At 43.1% G+C, this 23522-nt stretch overlaps 1 long non-coding RNA gene and 1 pseudogene across 1 annotated transcript; both read left to right on the top strand.

Annotated features, from left to right (window-relative positions):
- Positions 1 to 2214: 2214 nt before the first annotated feature.
- On the top strand, positions 2215 to 6102 carry LOC120062901 (annotated as a pseudogene).
- A 1711-nt stretch (positions 6103 to 7813) lies between these two features.
- LOC120062770 lies at positions 7814 to 10467 on the top strand. The gene is made up of 3 exons (XR_005478438.1): positions 7814 to 8045; positions 8165 to 8938; positions 9329 to 10467. It is a non-coding gene; the product is annotated as an uncharacterized LOC120062770 (long non-coding RNA).
- Positions 10468 to 23522: the final 13055 nt, after the last annotated feature.

A 23522-nucleotide genomic window follows, 5' to 3' on the forward strand; every position in this document is an offset into this window, starting at 1 on the left:
TTTTTTTTTTACACATATTTAACCCCTTAAGAGATATCTATAGCTTAAATTGACGGATTCTGGACGGGAAGTAACTGTTCAGCAGTCTTATGGCTTGGGGGTAGAAGCTGTTCAGGAGCCTTTTGGTCCCAGACTTGGCGCTCCGGGACCGCTTGCCATGCGGTAGCAGAGAGAACAATCTATGACTTGGGTAGCTGGAGTCTTTGACCATTTTTACGGGCCTTCCTCTGACACCTCCTGGTATAGAGGTCCTGGATGTCAGGGAGCTCGGCCCCAGTGATGTACTGGGCCGTACGCACTACCCTCTGTAGCGCCTTGCGGTCGGATGTCAAGCAGTTGCCATACCAGTCAAGATGCTCTCAATGATGCAGCTGTAGAACTTTTTGAGGATTTTAGGGCACATGCCAAATCTTTTCAGCCTCCTGAGGGGGAAGAGGCGTTGTCGTGCCCTTTTCACGACTGTGTTGGTATGTTTGGACCATGATAGGTCCCAGTTTATTCTCCAGTGATTGCACATTCGTCAATAGAACGGAGGGTAGAGGCGATTTATCTACTCGCCGACGTAGTCTCATCAGGTATCCCGCACGCCGACCTCTATAACGCCGCCTCATCCTTTTTCGAAGGTCGGGGATTTGGGCCTGGTTCGGGATGAGCAGTATGTCCTTTGCCACCGACTCATTGAAGTAGAAATCCTCATCCAAATCGAGGTTAGTGATCGCTGTTCTGACGTCCAGAAGCTTTTTTCGGTCAAAAAACACACACAAAATAGCACAATTGATCAAGAGCCCGTAAAATGGCTGCTATTCCCTCCAGCACCATTCTAGCTATTATATCTGGGTGTAGCAGCAGATGCTGATGTTCTGGTACTTTTCACTTTTTCCTCCTCTCCTCTCCCTCTCTACATCCTCCATGCATCACTTTCTCTCTAGTCTCTTTCTTTCCTCTCCTTCTCTTCTTCCTTTCTCTTTCTTTCTTTCCTCCCCCACCCCATCCCAGCTGCTTGAGCACATATGCTCCTGTCATTCATGTCTGTCATGTAGCTTTAACATGAGGCAACTATACGCATACATAAGGACCAAAGAGTCTGCATGAATTTGAATGTGTGTGTCTGAGAGAGTTAGGATAGAGAAATAGAGAGAGGGGGGGGGGCAGTGAGAGAGAGAGAGAGGGACAGAGAGAGAGAGAGAGAGGGACAGAGAGAGAGAGAGAGAGAGGGACAGAGAGAGAGAGAGAGAGAGAGAGAGAGAGAGGGGGGGGGGGGCAGAGAGAGAGAGAGAGATAGAGAGAGAGAGAGTGAGAGAAAGAGAGAGAGAGAGAAATTAGCTGTCAGGATGAGTTTATGCATGCATATAAGGGGGAGCTAGAGGCAGGATATTTCACAAAGCTCTACATAAACATGAAGGGGGTGTGTAAAGTGTGTGTGGGAGTGTGTGTGTGGTGTGGGGGGGGGGGGGGGGGGGTATGTCAATCTATCTTTGTGAGGGTCAGGGGGGCAGGCCCATGTCTAATCCTCTGGGATGGGATGTAGAATATGGAATTTTGAGACTGGAGATGTGTTCACTGATGCATATACAGTATATGACTGAACTGAAAGAAGCCATGGAGCTGTGTGTGTGTGTGTGTGTGTGTGTGTGTGTGTGTGTGTGTGTGTGTGTGTGTGTGTGTGTGTGTGTGTGTGTGTGTGTGTGTGTGTGTGTGTGTGTGTGTGTGTGTGTGTGTGTGTGTGTGTTCACTAGTGCGTATATCACACAGGTTTCCATTCTGAAAGAGACATGTCTCGGGGATCCCTGTCAAATATTTAGAAAGAGTGTGACTGGCACCAACTGTTTTAAGTAATGAATAGACTAAAGCAGTATAACATAAATAGATGTATGAAAAAAATATGATCATCAATTGTAGCCTTCAACATAGCCATTTTTGTATAAAACAGTCATTACAAGATATACATTCATCAAATAATTTGCCATATTACAAGTACATGTTTTTCTCAATTTGACAAACGGACATAACCTATCGACCAACCAACCTGTCGTTGCTCTTTGTTTTGAAGGTTAGATTATAATCACATCGATATAACGTTCTTCAGGTTTACAGTAATCAACAGATGGCGCCGTTGTTCAGAAATCATAACTCTCAACACGTAGATCCTTTCACCCGGAAATACGTACGGACCTTTAACAAAGCCGGAAGTTGGATAAATTACAGTTTGAAATCATGGCGCTTGGCGTAAAGTCCAGAGAAAAAATATATGAAAACTCGATTCTCTGGGAGAGGGTTAGGTAATGAGAAACATGATAATATTGCAATTGTTTGATTTTTTCGTATGAGCCGCTTTGTTAAGGTTAGCGCTGTATAGATTAAGAGAAAAGCTTGATTACTAGTTAGCACAATGAATGGGCTAACATTAGCCGGTTGCTGCAAAGGCAACACCTTCAAAATGAGAGTAATTAATTATCTAGCAACGCTAAGGTTAGCTCGGTTTGTTGACAAGTTAGCTAGCTGCATGTATCTGCTTGTCACTTTTAAAGTTGGTGCTAGTGTTTCTCTCTGTTTTACTTACCAACGAATATGGTTGTTTTTCCTGCCTTCCCAGTTTGCCACTGTGTACAAGACAATACCAACGACACGATAGTTGCCATCAAGAAGGTAAGGGCATGTCTCTAAAGTCTGTGAGAAATGTTTCAAAGTAATTGCCAGGAGCAGCTGTTTTTCCTTTAGGGTTTTTGTGTAGGCCTAACACATGCCCAGAATGGGTAAAACCTGGGAAGTATAACCACAGAATATTGAGCCAGATGTTTCACTGGACGTATGCACCTGAAACATCCGGTTGGCATTTCCACTCACCATAGTTATGAGAGGAAGCCCAGTGGCGGCAGTGGGAGGAGATGGATTTTGGCCAACATTTAGCACATTTTCTCATTGATGAAACATTTGATCGCAGTACAGTTTTCTGTTCCCAAAACTAGAATCTGTTATGAACAGAGTGGACTAAGTTTTGTAGACTATTCTTTGCCAAAGTCCCTGTATTCCCACGACTGCGTAGCCTCACAAAGTTCCAACATCAAGTTTTCTGATGACGTGACACTAGTAGGCCTGATTACAAACAACGACAAGACGACCTACATGGAGGAGGTAGGCACTCTGACGGTGTGGTGCCAGGAAAAACAACCTTTACCTCAATGTCAGCAAAACAAAGGAGCTGATTTTGGACTTCAGGAGGAACCAGGCTGGGCACACCCTCATCAACAGGGCCGCCGTAGAGACGGCGGTTCCTCAGCGTACACATCTGAAGAGCTGAAATGGTCAAACTACATGAACACCGTGGTGAAGAAGGTGCAAGAGCGGCCTGGCCCTGAAGGCCCTCCGTGTTCTACAGGAGCACCATCAAGAGCATACTGTCGGGCTGCATCACAGCCTGGTACGGCAACTCCACCACCATTGACTGCAAGGCTCTACAGAGGGTGGCACGATCAGCTGAACACATCATTGGGTGCACACTGCCTGCCCTCCAGGACACCTACAACACCAGGTGTTGCAGGAAGGCCAAGAAGATCATCAAGGACCTCAGCCACCCGAGACACAGTATGTTCTCCCCACGTCCATCACTCAGACTCGGGTAGTATAGGAGCATCATGGCAAAAACTGTGAGACTGGCCAATAACTTCTACCCCCATATCATCACACTGCTGAATAGCCCCCCCCCCCCCCAGAGTTGTAAATAAGTATTTATTTTTATTATTATTGTTTCATACACTTCTCTTTTGGACCTGCACTGTTAGAGCTCAGAGTTTAAGAATTTCACTGTACCCTGCAATTACATCTGCGACCCTGTGCATATGACTAATAAACTCATCTATCTAAAAAGGCATTGTTGAGAAGGAGTGCAAGGGCGAACACACTTCACTGAGTAGGTGTTCCCTAACGGAAATATGCAAATACATGCTAGAATGTGCCAATAGGATCTAGCTAGGTTGTGCTTGGCTCTGCCCACCTCCTTGCTTGTTCTGCTCACTTTGATTAATTTTCTCCCATTGGAAACGATAGTCTTGTCTATCTTGGGTTAGTTATAACAATCTTTGGTATAACCTTGTGGGGAGAACAGGACACTAATACACTCTGAACAAAATATGCAACTGAGCTATGACCATGGTTATACCATGCCATTAATTAAACTGTTGTTGATTTAATGTCCACACTATGTTGGTTTGATGTGATCATAATGTTAGCTGTACACTATTAATAGTGTGTGCTGATTCTCCTGACAGATCAACGTTGGACACAGAGTAGAGGCTACAGATGGTGAGTGTCTGTGGATCCCAGTACAGGAGCTTCAGAATGGTTTAGGTTAAAACTGTATGGGAGTGGTTTCCCAGACACAGATTAAGACTAGTCCTGGGCTAAAAAGCAAGCTCAGTGGAGAATCTCCATTGAAAAGGCTTAATCTTTGTCTGGGAAACCACCGCATGAAATTTGATTCCGTATATTTGTCTCATGTTTGTTGATCATGTGTCTCTCAGGCATCAACACAGCCCTACGAGAGATTAAACTGCTGTAGGAGTTAAGTCACCCAAACATTATCGGGGTAAGAATCTAACTAAACTCCTACTGTTTAAATGGAAACTGTCAGAAGTAATGTTCATGCTTTCCTGGTTGAGCTTTGCATCAGTTTCATCATCAGTTGCATTCATGATAATTTAGAGCTCATTTGGATATTATTACTAACCAAGGCATCCTTTATGAACTATACTAATTATCTTGCTCACCATCACCTTTACTGTGAAATTATGTCATGTTCTCAAAGAAAGCACAGTATCATATGTCCCTACACTTACATCAATGTGTGTCCATTGTGTGTCTATTTCTCAGCTCCTTGATGTATTTGGGCATAAATTCAACATCAGCTTGTTGTTTGACTTCATGGAGACAGACCTGGAGGTAAAACTGAGCTGTAGGTTTTGGCCATATGGGCCAGTTTCCCGGACCCAGATTAAATCTAGTCCTGGACTAAAAAAAGCTTGCTCAATGGAGAAACTCCACCAAATGGCTTTTTACTCCAAGACTAGGATTAATCTCTGTCCAGGAAACTGGCCCCAGTAAATGCTGATGTTCACGGCTTTAGTCTAAAAGTGACCTTAGGCACTAGAGGCCACTAGAGGGATACTCCATCCAGTGCTTGGGATTCATGGGTTAATTCATAGTATGACGGTTCTGTTGGATATGCGACAGGGTCCCTTTATAGACTAGTACTCTGTTCATTCTGATAGCTCTCTGTGATGTCCTCCTTGAGGCACAGATATGGGTTCAGTCATACCGAACATCAAAGACTGGCTGGTGCCCAGAGAGAGGGAGCAGCCTGAGAGCTATGGTATTAGTTTGCTTCTATCTCTCTCTTAGGGGTTCTGTAGGGCCAGCTCTGGTCCTGGGGAATCTGTCTGTCTGCGTCTCTGCCTTTCTCTGTCCCTCTCTCTCGCTCTCTCTGCCCATCCCTATTTCTCTCTCCTTGTCTTTGTCTCTCCCATTTGCTCTGGATTTATGAGTCTGTGTCTGCCGGATGGCTCCAGATGAGTGCCCAGTTTCACTGCCAATACATCAAACTCAGTTAGAGAGTAGGAAAACAGACCCCCTTAGAGCCATAATTAAGGAGTGATAGCTGCTCTTAAATAATCAATACAACCCTCTCCGTAGCTCTCAGGATGATGTAATGACAATTATCAAATCATAGACAGACAGATAAATAGCTCAGACACAGGATACTGAAATATGAGGAGGATTTGATAGCCTGTGTCTACTTAGGGATGATGAGCTGACATTCTCTTCTGCTTGTGCTTTCCTGAGAGGCGATTTGTTGTCTGTGGACCTTCAGCCTTGGAGTTAAGAAAAGGTAGACTATTGAGAGACTGGCTGAATTCCTGGTCTAACTCTCTCCTGTGTTCTAGGTGATGATTAAAGATACCATTCTGGTGCTGACTCCAGCCAACATCAAAGGCTTCATAGTGATGACTCTACTGGGCCTGGAGTACATGCACCACACACTGGGTTCTCCACAGGGAAGTTGAAGCACACGCCTCAAAGCACAGTCATACAATACACACCTTCTCATAGGTGCTTGTGTGAGGTAAAGTTAGGCGTGATAGACTCGTCTCTACTTCAGAAATTATATTTGTAATTGTATTTTATGTAAATGAATAAATGTATTTTTGCCATAAATCAATAGGCCTAAAATACAGTTGAAGTCAGAAGTTTACATACACTTAGGTAGGATTCATTAAAACTTGTTTTTCAACCACTCCACAAATGTCTTGTTAAAAAAACGATAGTTTTGACAAGTCGGTTAGGACATCTACTTTGTGCATGACAAGTCATTTTTCCAACAATTGTTTAGACAGATTATTTCACTTATAATTCACTGTTTCACAATTCTAGTGGGTCAGAAGTTTACATACACTAAGTTGACTGTGCCTTTAAACAGCTTAGAAAATTCCAGAAAATGATGTCATGGCGTTTGAAGCTTCTGGTAGTCTAATTTACATAATTTGAGTCAATTGGAGGTGTACCTGTGGATGTATTTCAAGGCCTACCTTCAAACTCAGTGCCTCTTTGCTTGACATCATGGGAAAATCAAAAAGAAATCAGCCAAGACCTCAGAAAAAAAAATTGTAGACCTCCACAAGTCTGGTTCATCCTTGGGAGTTATTTCCAAATGCCTGAAGGTACCACGTTCATCTGTACAAACAATAGTACGCAAGTATAAACACCATGGGACCACGCAGCCGTCATACCGCTCAGGAAGGAGACCCGTTCTTTCTCCTAGAGATGAACGTACTTTGGTGCGAAAAGTGCAAATCAATCCCAGAACAACCGCAAGGACCTTGTGAAGATGCTGGAGAAAACAGGTACAAAAGTATTTAGATCCACAGTAAAACGAGTCCTATATCAACATAACCTGAAAGGTCTCTCAGCAAAGAAGAAGCCACTGCTCCAAAACCGCCATAAAAAGCCAGACTACGATTTGCAACTGCACATGGGGACAAAGATTGTACTTTTTGGAGAAATGTCCTCTGGTCTGATGAAACAAAAATAGAACTGTTTGGCCATAATGGCCATCGTTATGTTTGGAGGGAAAAGGGGGATGCTTGCAAGCTGAAGAACACCATCCCATCCGTGAAGCACAGGGGTGGCAGCATCATGTTGTGGGGGTGCTTTGCTGCAGGATGGACTGGTGCACTTCACAAAATAGATGACATCATGAGGAATTGAAAATTATGTGAATATATTGAAGCAACATCTCAAGACATCAGTCGGAAAGTTAAAGCTTGGTTGCAAATGGGTCTTCTAAATGAACAATGACCCCAAGCATACGTCCAAAGTTGTGGCAAAATGGCTTAAGGAGAACAAAGTCTAGGTATTGGAGTGGCCATCACATAGCCCTGACCTCAATCCTATAGAAAATTTGTGGGCAGAACTGAAAAAGCGTGTGCGAGTAAGGAGGCCTACAAACCTGACTCAGTTACACCAGCTCTGTCAGGAGGAATGGGCCAAAATTCACTCAACTTATTGTGGGAAGCTTGTGGAAGGCTACCCTAAACGTTTTGCCCAAGTTAAACAATTTAAAGTCAATGCTACCAAATACTAATTGAGTGTAAGTGAACTTATGACCCACTGGGAATGTGATGAAAGAAATAAAAGCTGAAATAAATCATTCTCTCTACTATTCTGACATTTCACATTCTTAAAATTAAGTTGTGATCCTAACTGACTTAAGACATGGAATTTTTACTAGGATTAGATGTCAGGAATTGTGAAAAACGGAGTTTTGATGTATTTGGCTAAGGTGTATGTAAACGTCCGACTTCAACTGTATATTTCTGCATAGTAAACACTGTGTACAATCTGAAGCCCAATAACCTGCTGCTGGATGAGAATGGGCTGCTGGATGAGAATGGGCTGCTGGATGAGAATGGGCTACTGGATGAGAATGGGCTGCTGAAGCTGTCTGATTTTTGTTTGACTAAAACTTTGGGCAGCCCTACAGTCTACACTCACCTGTAGGTGTCACTCTCAAACTCCATTTCAAAGTCTTTATTGTCCATTTATTTATATATTTTTAAATAGCATTTCATGTGTCACTCACTGTGTTTGATACAATGTTTGCCCTCTCTCTCAGGTGGTGTCGTTCTCCAGAGTTGTTGTTCGGTGCCAGGATGTATGGGGAGGGCGTCGACATGTGGGCCGTGGGCTGCGTCCTTGCGGAGCTTCTGCAGGTACACACACCATAAGCTCAGGCCAATTTAAACATTGAGACGAGACAAAACAAGTGTGTCTGTAGAATGGCACTGAAACTAGGCAGCTCAATTTAACTTTGTTCTGAAATTGTCTTGTCTCTGTGATTTAAAAAGAAATCTAGACTGAGCATCAAGGTTCAGACTACTGTATTGTCAGACACACACCTTTCTGTATACATAATTCTGCATCCCAAATGGCAAGCTATTCCCTGTATAGCGTCCTACTTTTGACCAGGGCACAAGGACTCTGGTCAAAATTTGTACAATATGTAGGGAATGTGGTTGCCATTTGAGACTCCACCCATGTTCACTACATGTCTGTGGTGTAACACCCTCTGTTTCTCTCTTGTTACCATTCCTAGGAGGAGACTCCTGGCCTGTGAGTGTCTGTCTTTTCTGTGTCTGCATGTGTGGTTAATTTAAGACTAAGCAACGCCTTGAAAATATCTGGGTCCTCAATAATACATTGTGAATTTAAATAATGCCTTCATGTCTCTAACTCTGTGCCTCTCTCTCTCTCTGTAGGGGATGAGTAGTTGTTTAAATAGTTTTCTGGTACTCTGGAACATATCTTCAGTGCTGCAGGAGACGACCTCTTCGAACGACTACAGGGTCTATTCACCTTCAACCCCTCCACACGCCTTACAGCTACACAGGTATGCTAGTAAGCTATGGCACTTAGTATCTTTCACAAGTTACTTTGTTTCTCGCTTGGTTGTATACCTGTTTTTAGGGACTGTAATGTGATACACAGTTCAGCACACAAATAGGGTCCTGTGTGGGAGGGTGATCTGGCATACAGACATACAGCTGCTGTGTGGCTTTGTCAGCCTGTCCCCCCTGCTGTTCAGTTCTGTGTCAGAACTACCTCAGGCTATAGGAACCCCTGAGCCCCCCTCGACCTCCCTTCTCTTTGGCTTTTCTCTGGAAGTGGCACCCTATTCCTTATTTAGTGCACTACTTTTGACCAGCGCTTAAAGCAGTGCACTAAATAAGGAGGCATTGCGGATGAAGTCAGTCTGTTTATTCAGTGCTGTTTCTCCCAGCTCTACCCCCATCTCCTCTCAACAGCCTCTGAGGGTGAGGTACATCACTAACAGCCCCAGCTGCCCCAGCACAACTCCTCGTCCGAGCCTCTCAAAGAGAATCAAGAGGAAACGAGATGGTCTGGAGACAAGGAATGAACAACACAGACACACACGCACATCTCAGCATTGGAATCAATAGCACAGACATCATTATTCCATCATACACCAGAGCTAGAAGGTTAAATACCTCATTGACATGTTTGTGTTTGACCATGAGATTAATGACAACATGGTAAATATTATTCTGCTTGCTTATTTAAACTGATGATTTCGCTTGTACAAAGGATTCAATGACTGGTTTCCAATTTTGGATTGGGCCAGCAAGGGCCTCCCGTACCTAGAATGCAAACATATTTTTGTACTGTGACCATGTTATCAGAAGTAACCTCGTCAATTAAACACAAATATTCTCACACACTGTTAGAGTAAGATGGTCTACTCGTATAGAACTGGAATTCCATTAGAATCAGAGCCCAGTAATTAAAAGGATGTAGGCGGTACAAAATAGCGCAATAGCAACCCAGGACTAACACACACACACACAGGTGTAGGTGGCGGTACGTTTAACTGCAACAAAAACCGAGTGTTACTGGGAGGTTCAACGTGTGGTTTGGGAACTATTTAGGTCGACTGGGTTGTATATTATAATAATAAAGAAGAAATTGATACTCTGATAGGGATATAGAGGGCATTTGCTTCAATGGAGAAACATGACCAGTCTTGCTGTTAAACTTCCAGTATGGTTCATTGGACTAGGTAGCTAGAAGTTGCCCCTAAACAGTGGTCCATGGTCAGGTTTTTTAAAATCCTCCTAATGGTTAAAGTTTAGTGTTGAATAATGTTATTCTAAACCTGTGGTTAGTGGCAACGTCTAACTCCAGTGTGGTTCGTGTGGTCCAGTGGAAGACCTCCAGTGTGGTCTAACAGTGGTTCTGGACAGAGCTCTGTAAGAGCCTGCTAGAGCACGACTATTTAGGTGACGAAAGAAAAAAACAGCAAGACTATTTTTGTCATTCATTTCATACATTTAGATGTAATGTAATATTGTCATGATTCATTTCATACATTTAGATGTAATGTATTTTTGTATGTTATTTATTTTTGTTTTGATGTATGTGATGTAGGATAATAAATAATTCTGTCTGAGATTGTGGTTGTTCATTTGGTTGACACTTCTGAATTAATGCAACACCTCAGCTCTTAGTTGACTCACCTTAGCATGAAGTATCTAATCAATTATCCCCCCAAAAATATGAATGCAATTAAGTGGAGAAATGTTAGTAAAAAATCAATAAAAATACCTACTCCCACTCTGGTTTAAAGTGGCATTCACCTCACATGGAAGGCAGAGCCCTTCGTGCTCTGAATAAATACATATACCTCCCACCCACTACATGAGCAGAGATTAAACCTCACATAACCTCACGTCTGAAGAATAAAAAATGTCTTACTGTGTGTGTGCCAGTCTGTTTGCACAGATTTGGATAGTGGGAAAGGTCGTTTTGCATGGCTTGCTGCCCCAGGTGGGTTTATTAACCAATTATTTAACCTTTATTTAACTAGGCAAATCAGTTAAGAATAAATTCTTATTTAGAATGACTGCCTACACTGGCCAAACCCGGACGACGCTGGGCCAATTGTACACCGCCCTATGGGACTCCCAATCACGGCCGGTTGTGATACAGCCTGGATTCGAGCCAGGGTGTCTGTAGTGACGCCTCAAGCACTGAGATGCAGTGCCTTAGACCGCTGCACCCCTCGGGAGCACTTAAATGAACAAACTCCGCCCACCTGGGGCACCGGGCCATGCGAAACTAACTTGCCTAGTGTGTGTGGGAAAGAGACATGCTGCCTCCAGGGCAGACGGTGGCTCTCCACTCAATTCCGCTCCGCTCTGACACCATTGTTCCACCAGCAGCGCTGTATGTCAGCAGTCTAAAGTGGCCTGTTCCTGTCCTCTGTCCACACTGATCTGACACAACCTGACAAGTGAGAGCAGATCTTATGACAGATTTAGTTAGTCTCTCTCACCAGACTCAGGGACTACCTTTAGCTGTCCCCTGTCAGAGCAGGTCAAAAGCTGGCGTCCGCTACACCTGTACTGTAGTGAGACCCTTGGTTTCACCCATCCAATGGTGTTGGATCAGTTGTCTCAATGAAAAGGAAGGAAGGATACATTTTTTAAAGTATTAGAGCTGGACTCAGTCCAGACAGACAGAGAACCATTTGAGTCATGGCCAAGGCTCAGGGTTGAGGTGAGGGCAAGCTGAATGATTCAAGTCTATAGAACTGCCCCACAATACAATACAGCACCGGGAACAGCAGAGCAGGGACACAATGGCTGTGTATGGCGGCCAAGCCTGGAGAAATTACAGGGTTGTGTTGTGTGGATGACGGTGGTGTCAGAAGTTGTAACACAGGAGGCCAGTACACACTGTGATCTCAAAATCACTCCAAGAATAGTTATAAGAGCCATTGTTTTTAGTGTTCTATTAAGAACCCCATTAGCTGTTGCAAAACCAGCAGCTACTCTTCCTGGGGTCCACACAAACATGAAACATTACATAATACAGAACATTAATAGACACGAACGGCAAACACAGCCTACATATCAATACATATACACAAAATATCTAGGTCAAATAGGGGAGAGGCGTGGTGCCGTGAGGTGTTGCTTTATCTGTTTTTTTTAAACCAGGTTTGCTGTTCATTTGAGCAATATGAGATGTAATGGAGTTCCATGCAATAATGGCTCTATATAATAATGTACGCTTTTGTGACTTTGTTCTGTTTTGGGGACTGTGAAAGACCCCTGGTGGCATGGCTGGTGGGGTAAGTGTGTGTCAGAGCTGTGTCTATTGACTATGCAAACAATTTGAAATGTTCAACACATTGTTTCTTATAAAAAGAAAAAGTGATGCAGTCAGTCTCTCCTCAACTCTTAGCCAAGAGACACTGAAATATATAGTATTTATATTAGCCCTCGGATTACAATGAAGAGCAAGATGTGCTGCTGTGTTCTGGGCCAACTGCAGCTTAACTAGGTTAACTTTCTTTGCAGCACTTGACCACATGACTGGACAATAATCAAGATAAGACTAAATTGGAGCCTGCAGGACTTTCATTTTGGAGTGTGGCGCCAAAAAAGCAGAGTATCTCTTTATTATGGACAGACCTCTCCCCATCTTTACAACCATTGAATCTATATTTTTTTGATCATGACAGTTTACTTGGTGTTACCTTAGTTGTAATTTAGTCTCCTCAACGTGTTCAACAGCCACACCATTCATTACCAGATTCAGCTGAGATCTAGAGCTTAGGGAATGACTTGTACCAAACACAATGCTCTTAGTTTTAGAGATGTTCAGGACCAGTTTATTACTGGCCACCCATTCTAAAACTGACTGCAACTCCTTGTTATGGGTTTCAGTGACTTCATTAGCTGTGTTTGCTGACATGTACACTATCAATCAATCAATCAAATGTATTTATAAAGCCCTTTTTACATCAGACGATGTCACAAAGTGCTATACAGAAACCCAGCCTAAAACCCCAAACAGCAAGCAATGCAGATGTAGAAGCACGGTTGCTAGGAAAAACTCTGTAGAAAGGCAGAAACCTAGGAAGAAACCTAGAGAGGAACCAGGCTTCAGAGGGGTGGCCAGTCCTCTTCTGGCTGTGCCGGGTGGAGATTATAACAGTACATGGCCAAGATGTTCAAATGTTCATAGATGACCAGGGTCAAATAACAATAATAACCACAGTGGTTGTAGAGGGTGCAACAGGTCAGCACCTCAGGAGTAAATGTCAGTTGGCTTTTCATAGCCGATCATTCAGTTAGAGACAGCAGGTGCAGTAGAGAAAGAGAGTCAAGAACAGCAGGTCCGGGACAAGGTAGCACGTCCGGTGAACAGGTCAGGGTTCCATAGCCGCAGGCAGAACAGTTGAAACTGGAGCAGCAGCACGACCAGGTGGACTGGGGACAGCTGGTCGTGCTGGAGGCATGGTCCTAGGGCTCAGGTCCTCCGAGAGAAGAGAAAGAGAGAGAAAGAGAGAGAGAATTAGAGGGAGCATACTTAAATTCACACAGGACACCGGATAAAACAGGAGAAATACTCCAGATATAACAGACTGACCCTAGCCCCCCGACACATAAACTACTGCAACATAATTACTGGAGGCTGAGACAGGAGGGTTTCGGGGGACACTGTGGCCCCGTCCGTGGACAGGGCCAACTAGGCAGGATATAACCCCATCCACTTTGCCAAGCATAGCCCCCACACTACTAGAGGGATATCTTCAACCACCAACTTACTACCCTGAGACAAGGCTGAGTATAGCCCACGAAGATCTCCCCCACGGCACGAACCCGAGGGGGGCGCCAACCCGGACAGGAAGATCACGTCAGAGACTCAACCCATTCAAGTGACGCACCCCTCCTAGGGACAGCATGGAAGAGCACCAGTAAGCCAGTGACTCATCCCCGTAATAGGGTTAGAGGCAGAGAATTCCAGTGGAGAGAGGGGAACCGACCAGGCAGAGACAGCAAGGGTGGTTCGTTGCTCCAGTACCTTTCAAAAGTTTGGGGTCACTTAGAAATGTCCTTGTTTTCCATGAAAACATACATGAAATGAGTTGCAAAATGAATAGGAATATAGTCAAGACATTGACAAGGTAATAAATAATGATTTTTAATTGAAATAATCAAACTTTGCTTTCGTCAAAGAATCCTCCATTTGCAGCAATTACAGCCTTGCAGACCTTTGGCATTCTAGTTGTCAATTTGTTGAGGTAATCTGAAGAGGTTTCACCACATGCTTCCTGAAGCACCTCCCACAAGTTGGCTTGGCTTGATGGCACTTCTTACGTACCCTACGGTCAAGCTGCTCCCACAACAGCTCAATAGGGTTGAGATCCGATAACTGTGCTGGCCACTCCATTATAGACAGAATACCAGCTGACTGCTTCTTCCCTAAATAGTTCTTGCAAAGTTTGGAGCTGTGCTTTGGGTCATTGTCCTGTTGTAGGAGGAAATTGGCTCCAATTAAGCGCCGTCCACAGGGTACGGCCTGGCGTTGCTAAAGGGAGTGATAGCCTTCCTTCTTCAAGATCCCTTTTACCCTGTACAAATCTCCCACTTTACCACCACCAAAGCATCCCCAGACCATCACATTGCCCCCACCATGCTTGACAGATGGCGTCAAGCACTCCTCCAGCATCTTTTCATTTTTTCTGTGTCTCACGAATGTTCCTCTTTATGATCCGAACATCTCAAACTTAGGTTTGTCTGTCCATAACACTTTTTTCCAATCTTCTTCTGTCCAGTGTCTGTGTTATTTTGCCCATCTTAATATTTTATTTTTATTGGCCAGTCTGAGGTATGGCTTTTTCTTTGCAACTCTGCCTAGAAGGACAGCATCCCGGAGTCGCCTCTTAACTGTTGACGTTGAGACTGGTGTTTTGTGGGTACTATTTAATGAAGCTGCCAACTAGACACTCTAATGTACTTGTCCTCTTGCTCAGTTGTGCACCAGAGCCTCCCACTCCTCTTTCTATTCTGGTTAGAGCCAGTTTGCGCTGTTCTGTGAATGGAATAGCCTTCATTTCTCAGAACAAGAATAGACTGATGAGTTTCAGAAGACAGTTCTTTGTTTCTGGCCATTTTGAGCCTGTAACCGAACTTACGCCTATGTAGATATTCCATGAAAAAAATCAGCCGTTTCCAGCTACAGTAGTCATTTACAACATTAACAATGTCTACACTGTATTTCTGACCAATTTGATGTTATTTTAATGGACAAAAAAATGTGCTTTTCTTTCAAAAACAAGGACATTTCTAAGTGGCCCCAAACTTTTGAATGGTAGCATATATGGTCAAATTATCAGCATACATGGACACACAGGCTTTGTTTAATGCCAGTGGCAGGTAATTGGTAAAAATAGGCCAGGTCATCTGATGCAGCGCTCCATCACTCTCCTTCTTGGTCAAATAGCCCTTACACAGGCTGGAGGTGTGTTTTGGGTCACTGTCCTGTTGAAAAACAAATGACAGTCCCACTAAGCGCAAACCAGATGGGATGGTGTATCACTTCAGAATGCTGTGGTACCCATGCTGGTTAAGTGTGCCTTGAATTCTAAATAAATAACTGACAGTGTCACCAGCAAAGCACCCCCACACCGTCACACCTCCTCCTCCATGCTTCACGGTGGGAACCACACATGCGGAGATCATCCGTTCACCTACTCTGCGTCTCACAAAGACACGGCAGTTTGAACCAAACATTTTAAATTTGGACTCATCAGACCAAAAGACAGATTTCCACCAGTCTAATTTCCATTGCTCGTGTTTCTTGGCCCAAGCAAGTCTTGAAATTCCACAAAATAACTTGAACAAGGCACACCTGTTAATTGAAATGCATTCCAGGTGACTACCTCATGAAGCTGGTTGAGATAATGCCAAGAGTGTGCAAAGCTGCCATCAAGGCAAAAGGGTGAAAATACAGGAGAAAATACGGAGCATTGCGCCATGATTGGCTCAGTGTTCTGTCACTCATGGGGACACTACGTCACCGCCAAGTCTAAGGGTAGAGCTAGAAAATTCTAGCAACTTGGGTGCTGCCATAGAGTTTACATTAGAAGTGCCCATCCAAGAAGGCTAAAGGTAATTGGCCACAGATAATATGACGTCAAATCATGTTATATGTACAGTAGCTTTGATTGGACTGATCACGTCAACATCATATGTTCAATATCTTCGCTAAATCAAATAAAATGTTATTGGTCACATACACATGGTTAGCAGATGTTACTGCGAGTGTAGCGAAATGCTTGTGCTTCTAGTTCCGACAGTGAAGCAATATCTAACAATTAATCTAATAATGCCAGATCAACTACCTAATACACCCAAATCTAAGTAAAGGGATGGAATAAGAATATATACATATAAATATATGGGTGAGCAATGACAGAGTGGCATAGGCAAGATGCAATAGATGATATAAAATACAGTATATACATATGATATGAGTAATGCAAGATATGCAAACATTATTAAAGTGGCATTATTAAGTGACAAGTGATCCATTTATTAAAGTGGCCAATGATTTCAAGTCTGTATGTAGGCAGCAGCCTCTCTGTGTTAGTGATGGCTGTTTAACAGTCATCACAGATAGAAGCTGTTTTTCAGTCTCTCGTCGCAGCTTTGATGTACCTGTACTTATCTCGCCTTCTGGATGATAGCGGGGTGAACAGGCAGTGGCTTGGATGGTTGTTGTCCTTGATCTTTTTGACCTTCCTGTGACATCGGGTGGTGTAGGTGTCCTGGAGAGAAGGTAGTTTGCCCCCAGTGATGCGTTGTGCAGACCGCACCACCCTCTGGAGAGCCTTGTGGTTGTGGGCGGTGCAGCCCGACAGGATGCTCACAATTGTGGCATATGTAAAGTTGGTGAGGGTTTAGGTGACAAGCCAAATTTCTTCAGCCTCCTGAGGTTTAAGAGGCACTTTTGCGCCTTCTTCACCACACTGTCTGTGTAGTTGGACCATTTCAGTTTGTCCGTGATGTGTACGCCGAGGAACTTAAAACTTTCCACCTTCTCCACTGCTGTCCCGTCGATGTGGATAGGGGGTGCTCCCTCTGCTGTTTCCTGAAGTCCACGGTCATCTCCTTTGTTATTGTTGACGTTGAGTGAGAGGTTGTTTTGCTGACACCACACTCTGAGTGCCCTCACCTCCTCCCTGTAGGCTGTTTCGTCATTGTTGGTAATTAAGCCTACTACTGTTTTGTCGTCTGCAAACTTAATGATTGAGTTGGAGGCGTGTTTGGCCACGCAGTCATGGGTGAACAGGGAGTACAGGAGAGAGCTGAGCACGCACCCTTGTGGGGCCCCAATGTTGAGGATCAGCGAAGTGAAGATGTTGTTTCCTACCTTCACCTGGGGGCGGCCTGTCAGGAAGTCCAGGACCCAGTTGCACAGGGCAGGGTTGAGACCCAGGGCCTCTAGCTTAATGATGAGCTTGGGGGGTACTATGGTGTTGAATGCTGAGCTATAGTCAATAAACAGCATTCTTACATAGGTATTCCTCTTGTCAAGATGGGATAGGGCAGTGTGCAGTGTTATGGTGATTGCATCATCTGTGGACCTATTGGGGCGGTAAGCAAATTGAAGTGGGTCTAGGGTGACAGGTAAGGTGGAGGCGATATGATCCTTGACTAGCCTCTCAAAGCACTTCATGATGACAGAAGTGAGTGCTATGGAGCGGTAGTAATTTAGTTCAGTTACCTTTGCCTTCTTGGGTACAGGAACAATGGTGGCCATCTTGAAGCATGTGGGGACAGCAGACTGGGATAGGGAGAGATTGAATATGTCTGTAAACACACCAGCCTGCTGGTCTGGACATGCTCTCAGGACGCGGCTAGGGATGCCGTCTGGGCTGGCAGTCTTGCGAGGGTTAGCACGTTTAAATGTCTTCCTCACATGGGCCACGGAGAAGGAGAGCCCACAGTCCTTGGTAGCGGGCCGCGTTGGTGGCACTGTATTATCCTCAAAGCGGGCAAAGAAGATGTTTAGTTTGTCTGGAAGCAAGACGTCGGTGTCCGTGACGTGGCTGGTTTTCTTTTTGTAGTCCGTGATTGTCTGTAGACCCTGCCATATACGTCTCGTGTTTGAGCTATTGAATTGTGACTACACTTTGTCTCTATACTGACATTTCACATGTTTGATTGCCTTGTGGAAGGAATAACTACACTGTTTGTATTCAGCCATAATCCCAGTCACCTTTCCATGGTTAAATGCGGTGTTTCGTGCTTTTAGTATCCACGGTTACTGGTTTGGGTAGGTTTTAATAGTCACCGTGGGTACAACATCTCCTATGCACTTCCTTATAAACTCACTCATCGAATCAGCGTATACGTCAATATTATTCTCTGAGGCTACCCGGAACATGTCCCAGTACGCGTGATCAAAACAATCTTGAAGCGTGGATTCCGATTGGTCAGACCAGCGTTGAATAGTTCTTAACACGGGTACATCCTGTTTGAGTTTCTGCCTATAGGAAGGGAGGAGCAAAATAGTGTTGTGGTCAGATTTGCCAAAAGGAGGGCGGGGGAGGGCCTTGTATGCATCGCGGAAGTTAGAGTAGCAGTGATCCAGAGTTTTGCCAGCGCAAGTACTACAGTCAATATGCTGATAGAATTTAGGTAGCCTTGTTCTCAAATTTGCTTTGTTAAAATCCCCAGCTACAATAAAGGCAGCCTCTGGATATATGCTTTCCAGTTTGCATAATGTCCAGTGAAGTTCCTTGAGGGCCGTCGTGGTATCGGCTTGAGGGGGGATATACACAGCTGTGACAATAACCAAGGAGAATTCTCTTGGGATTTAATACGGTCTGCATTTGATTGTGAGGAATTCTAGGTCAGGTGAACAGAAGGACTTGAGTTCCTGTATGTTGTTACAATTACACCATGAGTCATTAATCATGAAACATACACCCCCACCCTTTTTCTTCCTGGAGAGATGTTTATTCCTGTCTGAGCGACGTACAAAGAATCCAAGTGGCTGTATCGACTCCGACAGCATATCCCGAGAGAGCCTTGTTACTGTGAAACAGAGTATGTTACAATCACTAATGTCTCTTTTGAAAGCAACCCTTGCCCTAATTTCGTCTGCTTTGTTATCTAGACACATTAGCGAGTAATATACCCGGAAGCGGTGGGTGGTGTGTGCGCCTCCGAAGTCTGACTAGAAGACTGCTCCATCTACCTCTTCTCTGGCGGCGTTGTATTCGGTCAGCCTCTGGAATCAGCTCAAATGCCCTGGGTAGCTCGGACAAAGGATCCGCTTCGAGAAAGTTGTATTCCTGGTTGTAGTGCTGGTAAGTTGACGCAGCTCTGATATCTAATAGTTCTTCACAGCTGTATGTAATAACACTTAAGAGTTTCTGGGCTAACAATGTAAGAAATAATACATTATAAAACGAAATACTGGAAAGTTTCCTAAGGACTAGAAGCGAGGCAGCCCTGTCTGTCGGCGCCATTTTTCAGCAGTCATCATCATGAATCAAGTTGACAATATACTGGCAAATCCTTTTTAATCAAATCAAATCAAATGTTTATTGTCACATGCGCCAAATACAACAGGTGTAGATCTTACAGTGAAATGCTTACTTTACAAGCCCTTAAAACTTCTTGAGGACAGGGGGCAGAATTTTCACTTTCGGAAAAATAGCATGCCAAAATTCAACTGCTTGCTACTGATCCCCAGAATATAAGATATGCATATTATTAGTAGATTTGGATAGAAAACACTCTGAAGTTTCTAAGACTGTTTGAATCATGTCTGTGAGAATAACAGAACTTATGTAGCAGGCAAAACCCTGAGGACAAACCATTCAGAATTTGTATTTTTTTGATGTCACTGTCTTTTCAATTAGTTTTCTTAGAGACACCAGATTTCTAATGGACTTGCTTGCAGTTCCTACCGCTTCCACTGGATGTCACCAGTCCTTGGAAATCGGTTGAGGTTATTCCTTTGTGTAGTGAAGAAGTAGGGCTATCGTAAATGAGGGTCACATGAAGTAAATTTTTTGAGAGAGTCACGTTACGAAAAAAGTTCCGTCAGTTTGTTTTCTTTTTGTATTGAAAACAGATCATCCCGTCTTCAAATTGATCGATTATTAACGTTTAAAAATACCTAACGTTGTATTACAAAAGCAGTTTGAAATGTTTTGGTAAAGTTTACATGTAACTTTTGATATATTTTGTAGTGACTTGGCGAAAGTTGGAAGCTGTGTTTTTCTGGATGAAACGGTCCAAATAAATTGACATTTTGGATATATATCGACGGAATTAATCGAACAAAAGGACCATTTGTGATGTTTATGGGACATATTGGAGTGCCAACAAAAGAATTTCGTCAAAGGTAAGGCATGATTTATATTTTATTTCTGCGTTTTGTGTCGTGCTTGCAGTGTTGAATTATGCTACTCTCTTTGTTTACTGTTGTGCTATCATCAGATAATAGCATCTTATGCTTTCGCCGAAAATCCTTTTTGAAATCTGACATGTTGGCTGGATTCACAACGAGTGTAGCTTTAATTTGGTATCTTACATGTGTGATTTAATGAAAGTTAGATTTTTATATCATGTTATTTGAATATGGCGCGCTGTATTTTCCCGATTGCGTCCCACCTGGCCAATAGCCAGGGAAAATACAGAGCGCCATATTCAAATTAAATGATATAAAAATCAAACTTTCATTAAATCACACATGTAAGATACCAAATTAAAGCTACACTCGTTGTGAATCCAGCCAACATGTCAGATTTCAAAAAGGCTTTTCGGCGAAAGCATAAGATGCTATTATCTGATGATAGCACAACAGTAAACAAAGAGAGTCGCATATTTCAACACTGCAGGCATGTTTTTTTCTGAGTTTCCAGTTGTTTTGAAAGCACCATAAATCCAGAGAATGCCAGACTTTGAAGACAAAATTTGCCCACAAAGGACCGCCACGCCACCTTTCTGTTCAAGTGAGCCCAGCACAACAAAGTGAGGCCAAAAATGTATTGTTTGCTGCTGCATAAATGATGTAATATGCCAGGTAGATATGTATACTGTAGCTAAGAAAGTAATACTAAGTGTATGTTGTGTAGTAAGCTGTTAGTAGCCCATGTGCCTCACCCTAATAATTTAGTCTATTTTGCCTCTTATCTGCTTGTCGTCCCCTAATGCGATAGTTTGTACATCTCAATTGTCATTAGAAACCACATTTGTTTAAGCAAGTCAGCCATATCAGCTAGTTTTTTTTTAAAGGGATTAAATGAGGTTGAATGAACTGTTTCACTGCCAGAAAGGCTCAGCTGATAGCCAGGTGTAGCAGTGGTAAGATGTTGGGACAGCTTTATGTAGGCCCTAACAGTTTTTGGGCACTGTCTGTCACTGTTATTGTCAGAGTCGTGTGTGTATAGGTGGCAGGGAAGTCAGGCGCAGGAGAATCAAACTGAGTGTAATGGAGTTATTTAATAACAATGAACGAAACATACTCCAAACACTAAATGTAACAATTAACAAAAATTGGGTACGAGGACCAGTCGCGCACCAATACAAAAATATATACAACACTGAAATACAAACAATCTCTGACAAAGACATGAGGGGAAACAGAGGGTTAAATACACAACAGGTAATGAATGGGATTGAAACCAGGTGTGTAGGAAGACAAGACAAAACCAATGGAAAATGAAAAATGGATCAATGATGGCTAGAAGACCGGTGACGTCGACTGCCAAGCACCGCCCGAACAAGGAGAGGCTTCGACTTCGGTAGAAGTCGTGACAGTTATAGTGCAATTCATGTATTGTTTAGTGTTGTGTTGTGTTGTGTAGTGTCTTTGCTGGCATGCATCCCACTTTTTTTTGTTTTGCCCACCAAAATGTACATGCTAAAATCACCACTGGCTGCCTTATATGACTTTCACTTCAATATCACATGATATTAGTTCTCGGCATCACATTATATCAAAATAAATACATGCCCAGGCTCTCAGATTCCCAGATGACTTCCAACGTAAAGACTAAAAAAACGTTGCCTGTGTGAGTGGGCTCAGACATGCCATTCTGTATCCATGTGAAGGTCCTGTACCACACACACACAAATACATGTGACGCACACGCATGCACAAACACACACACACACTGAGTGAAAACCAGCCCCTCTCTAAACATTCCTCTCTCTATCTTGTTTGCGTTTCTCTGTGGAAAAGAAAGAAAGAAGAGTCTGAGAAGAGGAAGTCAGTGTCATCACCCAGGTTACCTAAAAGACAAAGGAACTGAGAACTTTATGAAAAGCAAACACCCAAATCTTTCTCTACAATAACCCTTTAAACACACACACACACACACACACACACACACACACACACACACACACACACACACACACACACACACACACACACACACACACACACACACACACACACACACACACACACACACACAGTTTGTTCAACATACAGTGCCTTCAGAAAGTATTTTCCACATTTTGTTGTGTTACAGAATTAAAAATTGAGTACATTTAGATTTTTTGGGTCACTGGTCTACACACCATAATGTCAAAGTAAAATTATGTTTTTCTACATTTTACAAATTTACAAATTAATAGAAAATGTAAAGCTGAAATACCTAGAGTCAATAAGTATTCAACCCCTTTGTTACTGCAAGCCTAATAAGTTCAGGAGTACAAATGTGCTTAACAAGTCACATAATAAGTTGCATGGACTCACTCTATGTGCAATAATAGTGTTTAACATGATTTTTGAATGACTTCGTCATCTCTGTACCCCACACATACAATGTAAGGTCCCTCAGTCGAGCAGTGAATTTCAAACACAGATTCAACCGCAAAGACCAGGAAGGTTTTCCAATGCCTCCCAAAGATGGGTAAAAAAAGATGGTAGATGGGTAAAAAAATAAAATAATAGAAAATGGACTATCCCTTTGAACATGGTGAAATTACTAAATACACTTTGTATCAATGTATCATGTGACAGATCATGTGACACTTAGATTACACATAGGTGGACTTTATTTAACTAATTATGTATCAATGCACCCAGTCACTACAAGGATACAGGCATCCTTCCTAACTCAGTTGCCAGAGAGGAAGGAAACTGAGATTTCACCATGAGACCAATGGTGACTTTAAAACAATTACAGAGTTTAACAGCTGTGATAGTAGAAAACTGAAAATTGATCAACAACATTGTAGTTACTTCACAATAATAACCTAATTGACAATGTGAAAAGAAGGAAGCCTGTACAGAAGAAAAAATATTCCAAAACATGCATCCTGTTTGCAAGAAGGCACCAAAGAAAGACTGAAAAGAAATGTGGCAAAGCAATTCATTTTGGTCCTGAATACAAAGTGTTATGTTTGGGGCAAATCCAATACAACACACTACTGAGTACCACTCCATATTTTCAAGCATAGTGGTGGCTGCATCATGTTATGGGTATGCTAGTAATCGTTAATGACTGGGGAGTTTTTCAGGATAAAAAATAAATGGAATGGAGCTAAGCACAAACAAAATCCTATAAGAAAACCTGGTTCAGTCTGCCTTCCACCAGACACTGGGAGATGAATTCACCTTTCTGC

This window comes from Salvelinus namaycush, chromosome 18 (assembly GCF_016432855.1).
Source record: "Salvelinus namaycush isolate Seneca chromosome 18, SaNama_1.0, whole genome shotgun sequence".
NCBI lineage: Eukaryota > Metazoa > Chordata > Actinopteri > Salmoniformes > Salmonidae > Salvelinus > Salvelinus namaycush.